Raw genomic sequence first — 18,011 nt, 5'->3', positions numbered from 1 at the left:
ATAAATATTGATACTCTTTTGTATAACCAGAATGAACTTATGACAATTTGATTTTGGACCACTCCATCTAGATTTATTTTAGAACAGACAGAGTAAATAATTAGAACCTTTCAGTAATTATAAACAAACGATGTCCAATGCAAATGGGCAGTCTATTTGAAGCATGTCTTGGCCTTGATACTGATTTTCTGAAAACGATGTAATAAACCAGAAGATGGCGTTTTAATTTTGTGCACCATCAAGTGATAGTGCAATGCCACAAAGAAGCCCATGCCTCGACAATGAAAATCCAAAGAAGCCGATGCCTCAACAATGAAAATCCATGTATGAGAAGAAAAACGAAGGATATCTATCGTTGAAACTTGTTTCTTACAGCATTCAATATAACTTCTGCACACTATGCGAACGAACGGGTTAAACTAGTTAGCTGTGAGCACGTAAGAAGGGGGGTTTGAATTGGATGTCTAATTAAACTTAAAACCTAATCTTAATTTAAACCATCACCGAAAAACAATAAATCTTTTTTATTTACCTACATCGTTCATTATCAGCACGCACGAACTCATATGAGCATGATACATATGCGTGGTGTTACTTAAGGTTTTGAACAAAATCCCGTCACGGTTTTCAAGTGATCTACCACTGGTTTTCATGAGAACTGTGGCTGCTTCTTTTCCTACGCCACCTAGGAACTGTCTTCTTTTTCTACGCTAGCTGTGAAGTTAAGGCTACTCCGGAGGCTTAAGGCAAGGTAAACCCAATCCTTATCTTGCTTTCTTCTACAAATCATGCAGATGGCATGTGCTCTGAAAACCCTGGGCTGTAATAATGCTATCGCCCTGGCACCATGCAAATGCACTGGAACTCTGAAAAGAGAGTAACATCTAATCACCTCATAAAACAGTTCTACGGAGAAAAACTGTTATGTTATAGTGAATTAAATTCTACGGAGAAAAAAGTTACATGGCTGGCAAGATCAAAACCAAACTGTAAAGATTAAGTGGACAATCATGTAGGACTCTGCATCCAAATGCAGAACAGAAAGAATGGAATGAATCCCAACTGTTAGATATATTAATCCGGATGATGAAAAACGAAATTAAGAACACAGTGTAACAACAGGACGAACCAAATTCGGGCATCACGAGGAAATTAAGATTCAGCTCAAAGGCTGGACAAGCTCAGCAAGTAAACCAATCTCCCCTTCCATGAGTCTCCAGCATTCAGTTACTGACATAAACCAACCATTCCATCCTGCAATTCAGTTTCCACCACCTGGTTGGGTTCCGTATTTGAACGCAATGCAAGCCTTACCTAACAAAATCTCCACCAGTTTAGATCTCTAGCGAAAAGGTGGGCGCATGTACAGCACCAGAAGCCATTGTACCTACATAAATACTTGCATATCCTCATCCTGACATTAACATCTCTTCATAATATACAACTCTACTTCTACGCTTGTACAATGCACGGATACACTGGACCAGCAATGCATATAGGGTATGCGTCCTCTCCACCATCCTCTTGGTCAGAATCCGGAATGAAATCTACGAATGATCAAGCAAAAGGGTTAGAAAAAATTTACGTTAAAGAATACAAATGTGCTTGTGTAGATGACCGAATTCATGTATTCATCAAATACCTACAAGCAATAGACTATGGAATGTTGATTGAATATAGTCTACATAATCTTAAATTCTTGAATCTTGATATACCAACAGGGCATGAAAAGTATAAGTCCATGACACATGACACATAGAGACTGCACTTCTACTACTCCCTCCGTGACAAATTCTAGGTCATTCTGGTTAGATACATAGTAACTAGACATAGTGTATATTTAGATGCATAGCAAAAGGTGAAGCCACGAAGTGATTCCTCGCCCTGCTCGCCTTCCTTCACCCCCGCATGTGACCTGAAGTGTGCTGAAATGTGAGGTCTACTCGTTCTACTTCCACCCCCACACCCTACTGTGAATGGAGCAGGCTGCGTGACTCCAGTATGCGGACGACACTCTGGTTGTCCTGAAAGGTGAATCGTTAGGGGTCCAGAAGCTGATGGATGTGCTAAACATGTTCTCAGAGGCAACCGGACTCAGAATTAACTATCACAAAAGCACGGTGGTTCCCCTTCATATGGATCCGAGCGTCCTTCAGCAGTGCATCAACACCTTGAGTTGCTGGCTGGAATCCTTCCCCCAGAACTACCTGAGCTTGCCCTTATCGGCGTCCAAACTGCCAGCATCTATATTCAACACCTACATTGAAAGAACTGACAGTTTCCTCTCTTCTTGGCAAGCTTCCTTGCTCAATACCATGGGGAGAGTGGTCCTCATAAACTCGGTTCTGGACAGCCAGCTTGTTTATGTGATGTCGGCCTTGAGTATTCCTCCTACAATCATCCAGCAAATCGATAAGAGAAGAAGAGCCTTCCTGTGGGCAGGTGAACCTCAAACATCCTCTGCCAAGTGCCTGGTGGCTTGGAGAAAGTATGCACAACCAAAGATCTGGGTGGTTTGGGCATAAAGACTTCGGAACACAAAATATTTGTCTACTCCTGAAGCTGATTCACAGACTACACTGCTCTGAAATCTCTGCCTGGGGAATTTGGGTCAGACAACATACCAACCTGGCAACTCTTAAGGGTGATCTGCAAGGAAATCACTGGGATTTGTTGAGATCCATCCTACCGCTTTACCAGGCACAGACAACGGTATCCATCAAAGACGGCTCCGCAACCTCTTTCTGGTCGGATGTTTGGCACATGGATGAAGCCCTTGCTGACAGATTTCTGGCAATATTCAGTCACTGTGTGCACAAAGAAGATTCAGTTCGGGAGGCCCTGGTTTCCGATCTTGCAGATGCTTTTGTCCCACGACTTTCCAACCAAGCCGCAGCTGAACTCCAAGAGATCAGATGCATCATTGCTCAGATGACCCTCTCTCAAGGCAATGATCAATGGAAATCCCCATTTGACTGTGGCCGAGGAAAGCTAGACTCCTCAGCTATCTACAGGCTACTCAAGGCAAGACAGCACGCTGCTGACCCGGCCTCTGAATTCATCTGGAAGAACTCAGCGCCACCAAGAACACAGTTCTTCATGTGGCTACTATCAAAGGGTAGAATCCAATGTCGGGCCAATATGTTCAAGAAAAAAAGGTGGTGGACAACCAGTGCTGCGAGGTCTGTGGTGCTCCGGAAGAAAAATACAGACCACATTATCTTGCACTGCCCATTCACCAAAGAATTTTGGAACAAGATCGGATTACACACAACGGATGTTCTCACAACAAGTGCCATTCAAACCTTTCCAAAGATTCAAAGCATCCCAGCAGTTCAGTATAGCACCTTCTTTGATCTGTGCTGCTGGCAGCTGTGGAAACGACGGAATGCTGTTATTTTCCGCAATGAAGTGCTATCCTTACGACAGGTGCTACAAGCCTGCTGCTCAGAGGCAAGAGCCGGGGGCCCAAGGCTCCCCAGAAAACAAAGGCATATTGCAAATGCCTGGTGTAACTTCCTAGAAGATTTAGTTAACCAAAATATGTAGCCTCCTGATGTTTTGTAAATCCCTACTCTATCCTGACCATGTAACCTCTGAACTAGTGCCAAAGTTCATTTTATACAAATAAAATCAGGTGGGGAATCTCCCCCCCATCCCCCGTTGACAGTTCAAAAAAACATGATGACATCCACATCCACAGGTGATAATTGTCCTACTTTTTCTGGTATTGCACATTTTTTCTTGTTCAATATTATGATGCTCGTGTTCACGTGTTTGCACAATGAAGATTTTTTTTTATTATCGGATGTGGTTTCGAGGTTAATTTAGGCAGCTAGCAGATCACCTCAGTTTGATGCGGCGTGGGCGATGAGAACATAAGGGAGAGTGGAGGAGCAGTTGGGACTGAGAGCTAGAGCGCAAGGGGTAGGCAATGGTGCGGTGGGCTGTTCGACGGCAGCCACAACAGAACCATGGCCCCTTTATGCAAACATATGATATCTTCATTTTAACAGGTGATTACTCCTTAACTGTAGAATCTGATGTGTTGTTCTCCGAAATTATCAGAAAAGTGGTAGGGCTTTACTTCAATCGTTTTGTTATTATATGTATCTATCTAATAGATAGATAGTTTTGTTCCTTGCATTCTAAAACTCTATTTTTTATATTTTATATAGGCAAGCAGGTGGGTCAATGAAAGGGGGCCAAAAAATTCAACGGTCATATCACTAGATGATTTGGATAAATTTCTGGAGACCTATGTGAGTGGGATTGGACAGTTACGACGGTATTGTGAAGTCAACGGAATTCAGAAAGACTTATCCAAATTTGGATACGGTAGAGTGATCTTTACCACGCTCCCGCCCCTGGAGGAACTTTCTATTTTAATATTGAGTATCAAAGACAAATCTTGAGCTTGGCACTAGATGGGAGGAACCTATATCTTATGGGTTGGCAGGGACCACATTGTACATTTGAGTTCAATGAGCATTCTCCGACTGGTATGTTCCTCAACAATGTTGGAGTAATTTATGTCAAAAAAAACTATAGGTTTCTCGCTTCTCGGCAAGATGTTAAGAATATAAGAATCGCCTTTTTGGCTATGCGGGAGGCTTTCGAAAAGATGTATAAGTCTAAAGTTAAGAACAATGCATTGCTGGAGTCGGTGGCCACCTTTGCAGTGCATTTTCCTGAGGCTGGACGTATTCAAAATATATTCAAGGATATCTGTCTCACATCCAATGCATTTTTTATGGATACTTTGGATCATAGAAGCAAATACAATTCACTCTGCATCAACAATTATGAATATTATGGTGCACAGATATTGAGACAGATTGTTACTCTAGATCGTGAAGAAGTGCCTGAACCAATCAGAGACTACAGTTAAGCTATTCATTTAAATTTACACATATCAGAAGCAAATATCCTCAGTTAATTTAGGATTTTCCTATGGCGTCCTAAGCGTAATCACGTAATCAACAGTCTACACTGGTGAAATTAAAACCAACTGAAAAGAACTTGGTTCCTAAGAGTAGAAGCAAGAAAGGTCCCAAGGGGGAGAGAATGCTTCTTTCATGAGGGGAGATGGAGGCTCTCCTGCCTTCTCTCTATACTTGGTAGATGATTGGCGTCAACCGTAAGAAAAAGAAAAGAACAAATGTCTACATGGAATGAAGGACATCAAATTAGCATATCATCTGCTTAGTGGATTGAGGAATTCTTAGATGTTTTCCCTTCGGTAAAGAAATTTGTCACTTATGAAACAAAGAAACCAGGTCCTGCCTCAAAGCTTCTACCTCTGTCACCAGCTCCATTAGGTAACCTCCTAGCAGTTCTGTAACAAAGGAACCAGGTCCTGCAACAAAGCTTCTACCTATCTCACCAGCTACTCCTCTTCTACCTATGTCACCAGTTCCTCCAGGTTCTACCATAAAGCTTCTACATCTGTCAGCAGCTCCTCTTCTACCTCTGTCATCAGTTCCTGGTAATTTGGCTTGGATGTCGCCAGCTCCTCGCAATTTGGGAATGGTGGCAAACATTGGAAGAAAGCTTACCCATCCTCGGTGGGTCATGGCAGCGACAAGACTAATTCGTCTTTTAATTTAAATTTGGTAAAATAAATCTCAGCTTCTCCTCTAGTTCAATTTCCTTTGCTTGCAGCATATAAAAAGTTTTTATATTCCTTCTGATCCTTTGGGTCGTTTTCAGTTAATTTATTCTAGAGCTCCTTAAACATCCTCTTCCACTTTTGGCATTAACTTTATTAGGAAAGATATTTGAAAATAAAACTTTCTCATGAAAGAAATCCACAAGTTTCACCAAGATGATACCACTCTATAACTTATATAGATTCTCATCCATCTTAGACCTGAGCAAATACAAGCCCTTTAGTTAGAAGTGGTCCAAATAAACACAAACAACTATAACTTATATAGTTTCTCATGGTATCATCTTGGTGAAACCTGAGGATTCATTTCCTGAGAAAGTTTTGTTTTCAAATACCTTTCCTAATAAAGTTAATTAATGACAAAAGTGGAAGAGGATGTTTAAATAGTTTTAGGATAAATTAACTGAAAACGGCCCAAAGGATCAGAAGGAATGTAAAAACTTTCTATATGCTGCAAACAAAGGAAATTGAACTAGAAGAGGAGCTAAGATTGATTTACCATATTTAAATTAAAAGACGAATTCGTCTTGTCGCTGCCATGACCGACCGAGGATGGGTAAGCTTCCTTCCAATGCTTACCACCATTCCCAAATTGCGAGGAGTTGACGACATCTGAGCCAAATTGCCAGGAACTGGTGACAGAGGTAGAAGAGGAGCTAATGACAGAGGTAGAAGCTTTATGGCAGAACATGGAGGAACTGATGACACAGGTAGAAGAGGAGCAACTGGTGAGATAGGTAGAAGCTTTGTTGCAGGACCTGGTTCTTTTGTTACAGAACTACCAGGAGATTGATCTAGTGGAGCTGATGACAGAAGTAGAAGCTTTGAGGCAGGACCTGATTCCTTTGTTTCATAAGTGACAAATTTCTTTACCGAATGAAAAACATCTAAGAATTTCTCAATTCACTGAGCAGATAATATGCTAACTTGATGTCCTTCATTCCATGTAGACATTTGTTCTTTTATTTCTTTTTACGGTTGACGCCAATCATCTACCAAGTATAGAGCCAAGGCAGAAGACCCTCCATCTCCATCTTCTCCCCTCTTAGAACCTTTCTTGCTTCTACCCTTAGGAAGTTCTTCTCAGTTGGTATTGGTTTCACCAGTGTAAACTGTTGATTACGCGCAGGATGTTATAGGAAAATTCTAATTTGACTGAGAATATCTGCTTCTGATATGTGTAAATTTAAATGAATAGCTTGACTGCAGTCTCTGATTGTTTCAGACACTTCTCCACGATTTAGAGCAACAATCTGTCTCAATATATGTGCACCATAATATTCATAATTGTTGATCCAGAGCGAATTGTATTTGCTTCTGTGATCCAAAGTATTCATAAAAAATGCATTGGATGTGAGACAGATATCCTTAAATATACTTTGAATACGTCCAGCCTCAAGAAAATGAACTGCAAATGTGGCCACCGACTCCAGCAATGCATTGTTCTTAACTTTAGACTTATACATCTTTTCAAAAGCCTCCCGCAGAGCCAACAAGCCGATTCTTACATTCTTAACATCTTGCCGAGGAGCGAGAAACATATAGGTTTTTTACATAAATTACTCTTACATTGTTGGGGGACATACCAGTCGGAGAATGCTCATTCAACTCAAATGTACCATGTGGTCTCTGCCAACCCATAAGATATAGATTCCTCTCATCTAGTGTCAAGCTCAAAATTCGTCTTTGATACTCAATATTAAAATAGAAAATTCCTCCAGGGAGCAGGAGCGTGGTAAAGATCACTCTACTGTATCCAAATTTAGAAAAGTGTTTCTGAACTCCGTTGACTTCACAATACCGTCGTAACTATCCAATCCCACTAACATAGGTCTCCAGAAATTTATCTAAATCATCTAGTGATATGACCGCTGAATTTTTTGGCCCCTTTTCATTAACCCACCTGCTTGCCTATATAAAATATAAAAAATAAAGTTTTAGAATGCAAGGAACAAAACTATCTATCTATTAGATAGATACATATAATAACAAAGCGATTGAAGTAAGCCCTGCCACTTTTCTGATAATTTCAGAGAAACACATCAGATTCTACATTTGAGGAGTAATCACCTGTTAAAATGAAGATATCATATGTTTGCATAAAGGGCCAAACAGATATATAAGCAATGCCACAACTAAAGATACTGATTCAATTTTTAAATGGAATGACCATTCATAAATACACATTTGCCCCCAAAGATGAAAATTTCAATAAACAAACTAAGGTCATATTGTTAAAATGAAGTTCAATCGACAAATAGCCAATCTCATCTGTTTAACAAACATAATAAACGACATAATGCACAGCACATCTCACAACCATCAGCAGCTAGGGCAGCACTACGCAAGCACCGCCCAGGGGATAATGCCAAAAGGAATGCAAATGCAGGGTAAAGAACATACCCCATCTAAAAGGAATGCAAATGCAGGGTAAAGAACATACCCCATCTAAAAGGAATGCAAATGCAGGGTAAAGAACATACCCCATCTAAAAGGAATGCAAATGCAGGGTAAAGAACATACCCCATCTAAAAGGAATGCATACACATTCACAAGCCCAAGATTGCTTTGTACAAACTGAGGACAGCTTTCAGTATCTATATATATTCTCCTCTCTACCAGAAGTTGGTCACTAGATTATGCAAGTACAGGTTAGCCAAACCCAAATATGTTCATACCAACAAACGATTTGTAGTGTTATCAATTACTCAAACCCAAAAATTAAGGTTCAGATCAGCAAATAACCAATCTCGTTTGTTTATTCAATTTGGAAAATGTAACTACTTACTTCCTAAACCACAAAATGCAAAAAAAAAAACATAATTGTCAAGATGCTTAATAACATAATGCAGTGCTAGATATCAAGTTTTCAAAGCACACTCACCTGGCTGGGAGCCGCCATTGTGGGAGCTCCACCTGGTATTCTCCAGGTCACATCCAGTGGCTACCTGCCATTTCTGATTTTCCATTGCAGGGTAACAGATCTTGAGTGGCATCTCACCAATGAGTTCTTGCCAGCGCTCCTCTACAAGATCCAGTATTGCTTCAGCCTGCTCTCTGATAGCCAATGACAGAATTGCAATGAAGTTGCCTAAGCAAAACCAGCGGAAATCCATCCTTGCAGGACTAACGTTGCCAATGAAGTATCCACCCCGGTTACACATGAAGTCAGATATCCAATCAGGTATTGATTCGGGTATCGCATTGAACTTGTCCAAAGCTGACTGTGAGTACTCTTCAGTCTTGTAGCGGTATATGCCATCAAGTCTTAAGAAGTCTAACCAGCAGTAACTGTGCAGATGGTAGCTCAAAGCTTGGATTCGTTTTGTGATGTGGTTCACAAAGTCAGCATCAGAGTCTTGTTTCAACAAACTTAGGGCACATCTCACAGACATGAAAAAGAGAGCCTGGATTTCAATTGGCTAGCCATATATGCCCTGCACAGATTTCAGTCAATAATTCAATAAACAAGGTGCATGATAAACATGTACAAACGTTAAAGACAAGCATTTAGATAACTTGCTGTTCCCAGGACCAAGAGCACCAAAATGGTTAGTAAATTTTCTAGGTTTTCCATGGGATGAATATAACCACTGGGAATTAACAAAAAATTACTTGCAATCTCCCTTCAATAAGAACAAAGAACACGATCAAACTAAAAAAAACTAACACTTGCATCGAAAAGCTTAAAGATTGGATTCGTTGTGTGATGTGGTTCACAAAGTCAGCATCAGAGTCATTTTTCAACATAGCCATGAAAAAGAGAACCTGAATTTCAATGGGTAGCCACAGATTTTCAGTCAATAGTTTAGTCTTCAAGATACATGATAAACATGTACAAACATTCAAAACAAGCATTTAGATAACTTGCTGTGCAGGACCAAGAATATGTGAGGCAGCACAACAACTGGGAATTAACAAAAAATTATTTGCACTCTACCTTCAATAGTTCAAACTAAGAAAAAAACCAACACTTGCAATAGAAGCTTAAGAAGTTCGACGATATGTTCACTAACAGCAAAGCAAACTATGTTGTTAATAACAAATCACAACTTAGGTTCCAAGTAAGCATCCTATAAATGGTTCTTCCTATAGAACCCACAGGGAAAAATATACAAAGTATCGATATATTCGATATATTTTCATATGAGCTGGAGCATTTTCAGTTTTGAATGAGATGGGACTTGCAAGGATGCAATTGGGTGGTAAGATTGTAGCAAGACATAGGTAAACAGGTACCATAGATACAGTGTCAAACATAGTAACAAAACAGAAGTAGGTGGATTGAGGTGGGCAGCCTACCATTCTTCGGCCTATCATGAAGCACCCATCAGCACAAAGCAAGGCTGGAGAAGTATCACATCCGTCCAAAAGAGACAGTTTGAGAAGATGCATGGCCCTTTGGCAGTTAGGACTTTCAGACAGAGGACTGGCCCCTATCCATTTGGTGTAATCACGAAGGAGAATAATCAACCATAAGCCAGAATCTACAGGAGCAACCCTCCCCATGGCAGTTTCACCAAAATCAACCAGCAAAGTTTGTATCTTCTGGGTAGGGTTGCGATGATGCACCTTAAAGCTTCGAGGCATTTCTCCTTTCACCAGAAAAGCCAATGCGCTAGGAACGAAATCCCTCATGGAAATCTGTCCAAACATATGAAAAAACAAATAAATTATTGCTGATCATATTGCATGCCTAGGTATAAAGAGATATATCAATTCACGCATGAGATAACTATGGTGAAAACTTTTTGCAGGAAGCTAGTAAAGTGCACAGGACTACCAATTACAAGAGTGCTGGATGCAAAATAAGCAACCATTGATTAAAACTACCAGTGAGATGCATATTTAGAATAGAAGCATATGGCATGATGAAAAAGATTGTGAGAAACCTGTAAAACTTACAGCAGTATCTATGCTTTAACTGCAAACCAAAAAGGTGACCTCACCTGGTCATAGTTGAGAACTTCTCCGTGAGAGTTGTATATTGCATCATTGTGTGATGAATTAGTATCTCTAGGTTCTTGGTGAAGTCTGTAAGTGTTTACATACTCAGGGGAGTCGTTCTCAGCCAGCCTCTGCTCCATCAGATGCAGGGTTTTCCTCACCAGGTTGAAACGCCCCATCAGGACTGCGCAAGCACCATATTCGAAAGGGGGAACAAACAGATGAGATAAGCAACCACATAAGCAGATCGATGCTCATTCAGGGTGAAGAATGTACAGACAACAATTTTTTTTGAACAGAAAATACAGCAGGGGAGGCCCCCACTGTTAGTTTTTTATTAATAAAAAGAAAAAACTGTACGAAGAAGAGGCCACAACTATTGAACAAAGCTTCCACAGGGAGGCTTGAGGAAGGCTAGAGAGCCAAATACAGACATCAATTCAATGTGAAAAATGACCATTCATAGCAAAGAATCGACGCTCTTCTGGTCGACGACAGCCTTCAGTTTCTAAATATTATCTTTTTTTACCAGACCACATTACACATGCAAATATTTGCTAACCGAAAGATGAAGTTACTATAAACAAACTAATCTTATTATATAGTCCACATCGTCAAATAACTACTCATTTATTTATTCGATTTGGGAATGCATTTCTAAGCTCCTAAACCACATATTGCACAAACCGGATCTCACAGCCACCAACAGCGCAGGCACCATCCCAGGGAATCAAATAGAAGTAAGTATGCCATACAAAAAGGATGCTAATGCAGGGTGAAGGATGTATGAATATTAATTTGCCAAAAAAGGACTGTTCATATTACTAACTTGCATTGTTCCAACTGAGGACAACTTCCAACATTGATGTATATTAGCATGTCTACTAGATGTTGGTCAGTAGATTATGCATGTACACATTTTCCAAACCCAGAGATGTTTATACCGACAAATCATTACCAATTTTTCAAACCCAACAAAATGAGGTTTACATCAACAATTATGGCCAATCTGATCTGTTTATTTGATCTCAAAATGCAACTACTTAGTCCCTAAACCAAAAAGCACAACAAACTACACATTTTTGTCAAGATGTTGAATAACATAATGTAGTGATACATATCAAGTTTCTAAAGCACTCTCACCTGGCCACGAGCCTCCGTTGTGGTAGCTCCACCTGGTGTTCTTCGGGTCACATCCAGTGACTATCTGCCATTCCTGATTTTCCATTGCAGAATAACAGATCTTGAGTGGCATCTCACCAATGAGTTCTTGCCAGAGCTCCTCCACAAGATCCAGTATTGCTTCAGCCTGCTCTCCGGTCGCCAATGATGACAGAATTGCAATTAAGTTGCCTCAGCAAAACCAGCGGAAATCCATCCTTGCAGGACTAACATTGCCAATGAAGTATCCACCCCGGTTACGCATGAAGTCAGATATCCAATCAGGTATTGATTCGGGTATCGCATTGAACTTGTTCAAAGCTGACTGTGAGTACTCTTCAGTCTTGTAGCGGTATATGTCATCAAGTCTTAAGAAGTCTAACCAGTAGTAAGTGTGCAGATGGTAGCTCAAAGCTTGGATTCGTTTTGTGATGTGGTTCACAAAGTCAGCATCAGAGTCTTGTTTCAACAAACTTAGGGCACATCTCATAGCCATGAAAAAGAGAGCCTGGATTTCAATTGGGTAGCCATATATGCCCTGGACAGATTTCAGTCAATAGTTCAATAAACAAGGTGCATGATAAACATGTACAAACGTTCAAGACAAGCATTTAGATAACTTGCGGTTCCCAGGACCAAGAGCACCAAAATGGTTAGTAAATTTTCTAGGTTTTCCATGAGATGAAATATAACCACTGGGAATTAACAAAAAACTACTTGCAATCTGCCTTCAATAAGAACAAAGAACATGATCAAACTAAAAAAACTAACACTGCATCAAAAAGCTTAAGAAGTTTGACAACATGTTCGCTAACAGCAAAGCAAATTATGTTGTTATTCACAAATCACAACTACATACTTCCTGCCATACACTACCTTGTACCATTATTAATCACAATCCTCTTAGGTTCCAAGTATTTGGCCCTGATTTTAAGAGCTAGTATAGCATCCTATAAATGGTTCCTCCTATAGAACCCACAGGGAAAAATATACAAAGTATCGATATATTCGATACATTTTCATATGAGCTCGAGCAGTTTCAGTTGTGAATGAGACAGGACTTGCAAGGATGCAATTGAACGATAAGTTTGTAGTAAGACAGAGGTACAAGAGGTACACTGTCAAACATAATAAGAAAACAGAAGTAGCTGGATTGAGGTGGGCAGCCTACCATTCTCCGGTCTATCATGCAGCACTCATCATCACAAAGCAAGGCTGGAGAAGTATCACATCCCTCCAAGACACACAACCTGAGAATAAGGTGCATGGCCCTTTGGTAGTTAGGACATTCAGCCAGAGAATTGTCCCCAGTCCATTCGGTGTAAGCACAAAGGAGAATAATCCACCATAAGCCAGAATCTACAGGAGCAACCCTCCCGATGACGGTTTCACCAAAATCAGCCAGTAAGCTTTCTGTCTTCTGGGTAGGGTTGCGATGATGCACCTTAAAGCTTGCAGGCATCACACCCTGACCAATCTTCTCCCTTGACTGTAGGCGTGCAGTTTCTACCAGAAAATTCTTCACTATCAAGTGTTTTCCTTTCATAAGAAAAGCCAATGTGCTAGGAATGAAATCCCTCATGAAAACCTGTCCCAATATACGAAAAAAACCATAAATCATTGCTGATCAATTTGCATGCCTAGGCACAATGAGATGTATAATTCATGCATGAGATAGCTATGATTTATACACATGAATAGTCACCATCAGGATTAGGACTACCATTTACGATAATGATATATGCAAAACAAATAGTAATAGAAGGGTGTATAGAATAATCTAAAAAAGCATGAAATCTTTAAAATTGACAGCACTGCCAACACTTTAACTGGAAACAGAAAAGATCACCTGGTCATAGTTGAGTGCTGCCCCCTGAGACTTGTCTACTGCAGCAACAGTCCCAATTGGCTGGCCTCTGAAGCTGTGTGATGCATTAGTATCTGTAGGTGTTTCTTCATGGAGTGAACACTGTGATCCTCCTGGGATTTTACTGATGTCAATGGTCTGGTGCAGACGAGGAGGTTGCAGACCATTAAGTTCTATGTCAGATAAGGTCACAACACAAGATCTGTGCCTCTCAATGTGGTGCATCCTTGTCCTTTTCTCAGGTTTTGGCAGCGAATCATGGTTCTCATCATCTTTCAGTTCTGTGATCTTACTCTCTGGGAGCTTTAACAGGGGAGGAGGTTGAGTACATTGTACCATCTTTGCTAGTTGTTGAAAGAGAGCTCTGGTCAACAGAATGGAAAATAAAAAGAATTAGCATATGCATAACTTATTTCAATAGCAGGGCATTATACAAAACTGCATTAAGTTCTCATGTCCCAAAACATATAAAGGAACTGTCTGTTAGTTGCATACTTGCATCGCTAGCTCTTGGCACTCGAAATGAATACAGGTACATGTACATTGTGAACATTTTCCACATCATGAACATTACTATTGAAAAAATAGAAAGCACGACAGTCACACAGGTTTAGGTAAGAAAACAGGGACAAGTAAAAACTTTAAGATCTATTTGAATTAAGCCCCCGGTAGCTTTCTTTTTTACTAAACCACAAGTAAATTAAACTACAATGGGGTAGCACCTGGCCACCTATGTCTGAAAAAAAGGAAGTTCAGGCAAAAAAATAATTATGTACTGCAATCAATCTATGTATATTCTAGCAGCATGATATGTAAAATACTTCTCTCACGTAGAACACTTAAGCCAACACAATTTATTGTTTCCTTAAGGTACGCTGAAGCCAATACAACATACTACTGCAGTACTTTAATTCTTGCTCATACTCTCAGATTTCAATGGCAAATGGAGACTACTGACTACAGATTATTCTTATTCCATAAATAATGATCAGTTACTGAAGACAGTATACAACTTCCGGGCCCAAAATTGTTATACCAATCTAGTGGATCTAGCACCTTAGAAAGCAATCCACAGAATAAAAAGGCATTTCAGCTCCTTGTATAATAAAATACCCCAGTGCACATGCATTTGGCTACAAATTTGTAATGTACGGGACCACTTCCCAGTTCCCACGCATCGCCACCCAATTGAAACCCCACGAAATCTCCACACCTGACAAGATCAGATGAAGCATGCAAAGTTCACAAGTGAAAGCCCCTAAATGCTGTGAGGTCAGGCTGTATTGTAGGTGACGCACACCCAAGATTAGGATAAGGATGTACAAGTACAAGCAAAAAGAATGAGAATGGTAAACTTAGATTCATATTCAGGTTTCGAAGGCAGAAGCACAACCATGATTAAGTTTTGGGCATCGCAGCCACAGCGCCCGCCTCATACTTCTAGATTCTAGGAACTGTAACGTTTAGTGGAATAAGAAGCAACGATATATAACCTATCACATGCAATGGAACACATGCGCCACGTTAACACTTAATACTAAGTTTCAATAAATCTGCTGTACATTAACCCATTTATCTATACTTGGAATTTGTTTTTAAATAATAACCTTATTATGCAGCATAATCTGTACCAAGTCAAAGTATCACTAATCCAAGAAGGTTGCAGTTAGCTTGAAAACATGGGGGAACAAGCTGACATATTCTTAAAGGTTTTATTGATGCATCAAAATTCAGTGACATAGGAATAGCACGGAACTCCCAGAGCACTGAAACATATATACTGCCTCCGACCCACTAACAATATGTACAACTTCAAGTCTGGAAAGTAAGGAAATCTCAGAAAGTACTACCGACCATGTAGATACTAATGATCCTCCCATCAGAGACACCAGAATTTCAGACCACAAGCATAACCAAAGCACAATAAGCAAATGTCTTGCTGCAAAATCCATGAAACTAGCAGCAAAAAGCATGCTGTTCGGTGAATGGGATGCAAGGTGGTAATCACATGTCGTTGTCCAATTGGCACAGCTACCAGATAGACCGTACAGATAGAAGCACACACATGACACATGCATCAATCGTCAGAAAACAGCACCCTACAAGAACTGAGACGCCAGTCTAGTCGATCTATAGAACTTGAGAAAACAACAAACAAAAGAGCATTTCCCCTTGCACTGGAACCAAACACTACACCGCGCATGCTTTGGGCCACAAATTAAGTTCTGACACACGGAAGCACCATCCACGCATGGCCACCCAATGGAAAACCCCACCAAAACCGCGATCAAATCGGACGAAGACGAAATTTCAGAGGCGAAAACCCCTCCGCGCGGCCCCGATTACCGGATACAAGGACGAGGAAACCCACATTCCCCAGCGATCCGCTTCCCTCCCACGGGGCCCGGCGGGACGGCTTGGAATTTAGGGTTTTCATCGTTAGCGCGCGGGAAAACTAAAGCATCTCAGAGACCATTTCGCGGACGCGGGACGAGAGAGAGAGGAGAGGAGGGAGACGAGAGAGAGAGGAGAGGAGGGAGGGAGGGTGGGAGGGGTGGGGGCTTACCTCCGGCGAGCGGCGGCGGCGGGTGATGGAGGCGGAGCGCGCGAGGAGGGTGGTTTTGCGCTGCCTCCCTCCCTCGAAGTACTCAAGTAGTGGCGTGAGGCGACGATGGACAGGACTGTCTCAACGTGCGAACCAAAACGTAAAATGCTCCGACGGCTTAGTTTTACCTATACAGAGACATATTTCAGGTATCAGAATTAAATCTGAGTATTCTCTTTTCTAATTATTCTTTTTTCTAGAGATTTATTTTTAGATATTAAGAGAGACATAACATAAATCTGAGTATCTTTATCTCTGGAGACCCATTTATAAAAAGGGTTCTCGAGTCTTATTGTTAAAGAAGACCAAAAATATGTATTGAAATATTTACCTGTAGCGCCACGTAAACATAAAATATATGTTGTATTTGGGTTCCATCTTCGGAGATAGTGTTAGGGGGCGTTTTCCCTGCCGAACTGGCTCGCACGAAGAGAGCCAGGCCACCGTTGGCCAGGCCCGACGCAGCGTGATTGGTTAATATAATCGGTTTCATCCGGCCAGGCTATAGAGACCCCATCTACGTATCCAAACGCTGAGAAACTGTATTGCGAGAGCTAGGCCGGGGCATATACAAGGAACGCGTCTTAAGTACTCAAGTGGCGTCAGCTCCTGTCCCTTTTTCTCCTCTTTTTCGTCTTCTTTTCAATTTCATTTTGTGTATGAGGCCCGTCATTTCCATGTACGTATGTGTTCCGGCCCGTGTATCCCTGAACTCGATTTGGGCTTGTGGGTAAAGCCACATTAGACGTGCTGGGCCGCAGTGGAGTGAGAGGCTTTTGAATACATTTTTCCTTTTTTTTCCTGCCTCTAAACTACTTACTCCCTCAATTCTAAATTATAAAGTCATTTTAACTTTCTTGAGAGTCAAAACATCTTAAGTTTAACCAATAGAGAGAATTACAAAGATTTATGACATCAAATAGGTATACTATGATAATATAATCAATGAAGAATCTAATGATACTTATTTGGTAAATGTTATTATTTTATAGAGTAAAATGCATGCCAGGTGCTTAAACTTTTAGGACACTCCCATCTGGGTCCTCGAACTAAAAAAACGACTATATAGGTCCTGAACTACCGCCGCCGTGCACTAAAAGTCCGAAGCCCGCCACGCCAACGCCAACAGCCGACGTGGTCACGTGCCACGGTGGCAGCTAGACACTGTGGTCGTGCCAACTTTTTCCAAAAACCCCTGTCCCATTTCTCTCTCTCACTCCCAAGTTTGTGCCGGGGTGGGAATGCCTAGGAGGAGGATGGCGGTGCCCGTGCTGCTCGCGAGCCCGAGGTGCCGGGGCCGCCAACTCCCACCGCCCGTGATGCCGGTTCCACGTCGCGGTTGCCGGCGCCAGCAGACCTGGGGTAGGCGAGGATGCCGAGGAGCGCCTGGTGCTCGACGGGCTCCTACGGATGATCCAAGGCGACGTCAGTGGGGTTGGGGCGAGCGCGGGACGCTGCCGAGGCTGGGATCGAGAGGAAGGAAGGGGAACCAGCCGGCCCGTCCAGTGGCCACCAGACGTGGGCCTGTCCACCCTAGTCGCGCTGCTCCCCTCGCCTCCCACGCACCTCCAGTTCCAGGTGGACGCCGCGCTGTGGGGCGTCGTCACGGCAGCCGATGCTGCTCGACGCGGCCACGAGCTTCGCTTCCAGCATCCACACCAGCCGCGATATGTCGTCCGGCAACGCGGCGAGGTTCCGGCGCATGGAGCATTGGAGCTCGCCGCCAACGCACGCGGCTAGGAGCGCTTCCGCCCCACGCG

The 18,011-nt window shown here is 41.8% G+C and overlaps 1 protein-coding gene and 1 pseudogene across 1 annotated transcript in view; both read right to left on the bottom strand.

Moving 5' to 3' along the window:
- The window catches only part of LOC136462531 (ribose-phosphate pyrophosphokinase 1, chloroplastic), a 100,912-nt gene that overhangs the window by 45,361 nt on the left and 37,540 nt on the right, over positions 1-18,011 (bottom strand). The gene's annotated exons all lie outside the window — the stretch shown is intronic.
- Positions 1,014-16,327, bottom strand: LOC136466510 (neutral/alkaline invertase 1, mitochondrial-like; annotated as a pseudogene).

This window comes from Miscanthus floridulus, chromosome 7 (assembly GCF_019320115.1).
Source record: "Miscanthus floridulus cultivar M001 chromosome 7, ASM1932011v1, whole genome shotgun sequence".
In the NCBI taxonomy this organism is placed as follows: domain Eukaryota; kingdom Viridiplantae; phylum Streptophyta; class Magnoliopsida; order Poales; family Poaceae; genus Miscanthus; species Miscanthus floridulus.
The sequence above is the reverse complement of the archived record's forward strand: the minus strand, read 5'-3'. Positions and strand labels throughout refer to the sequence as shown.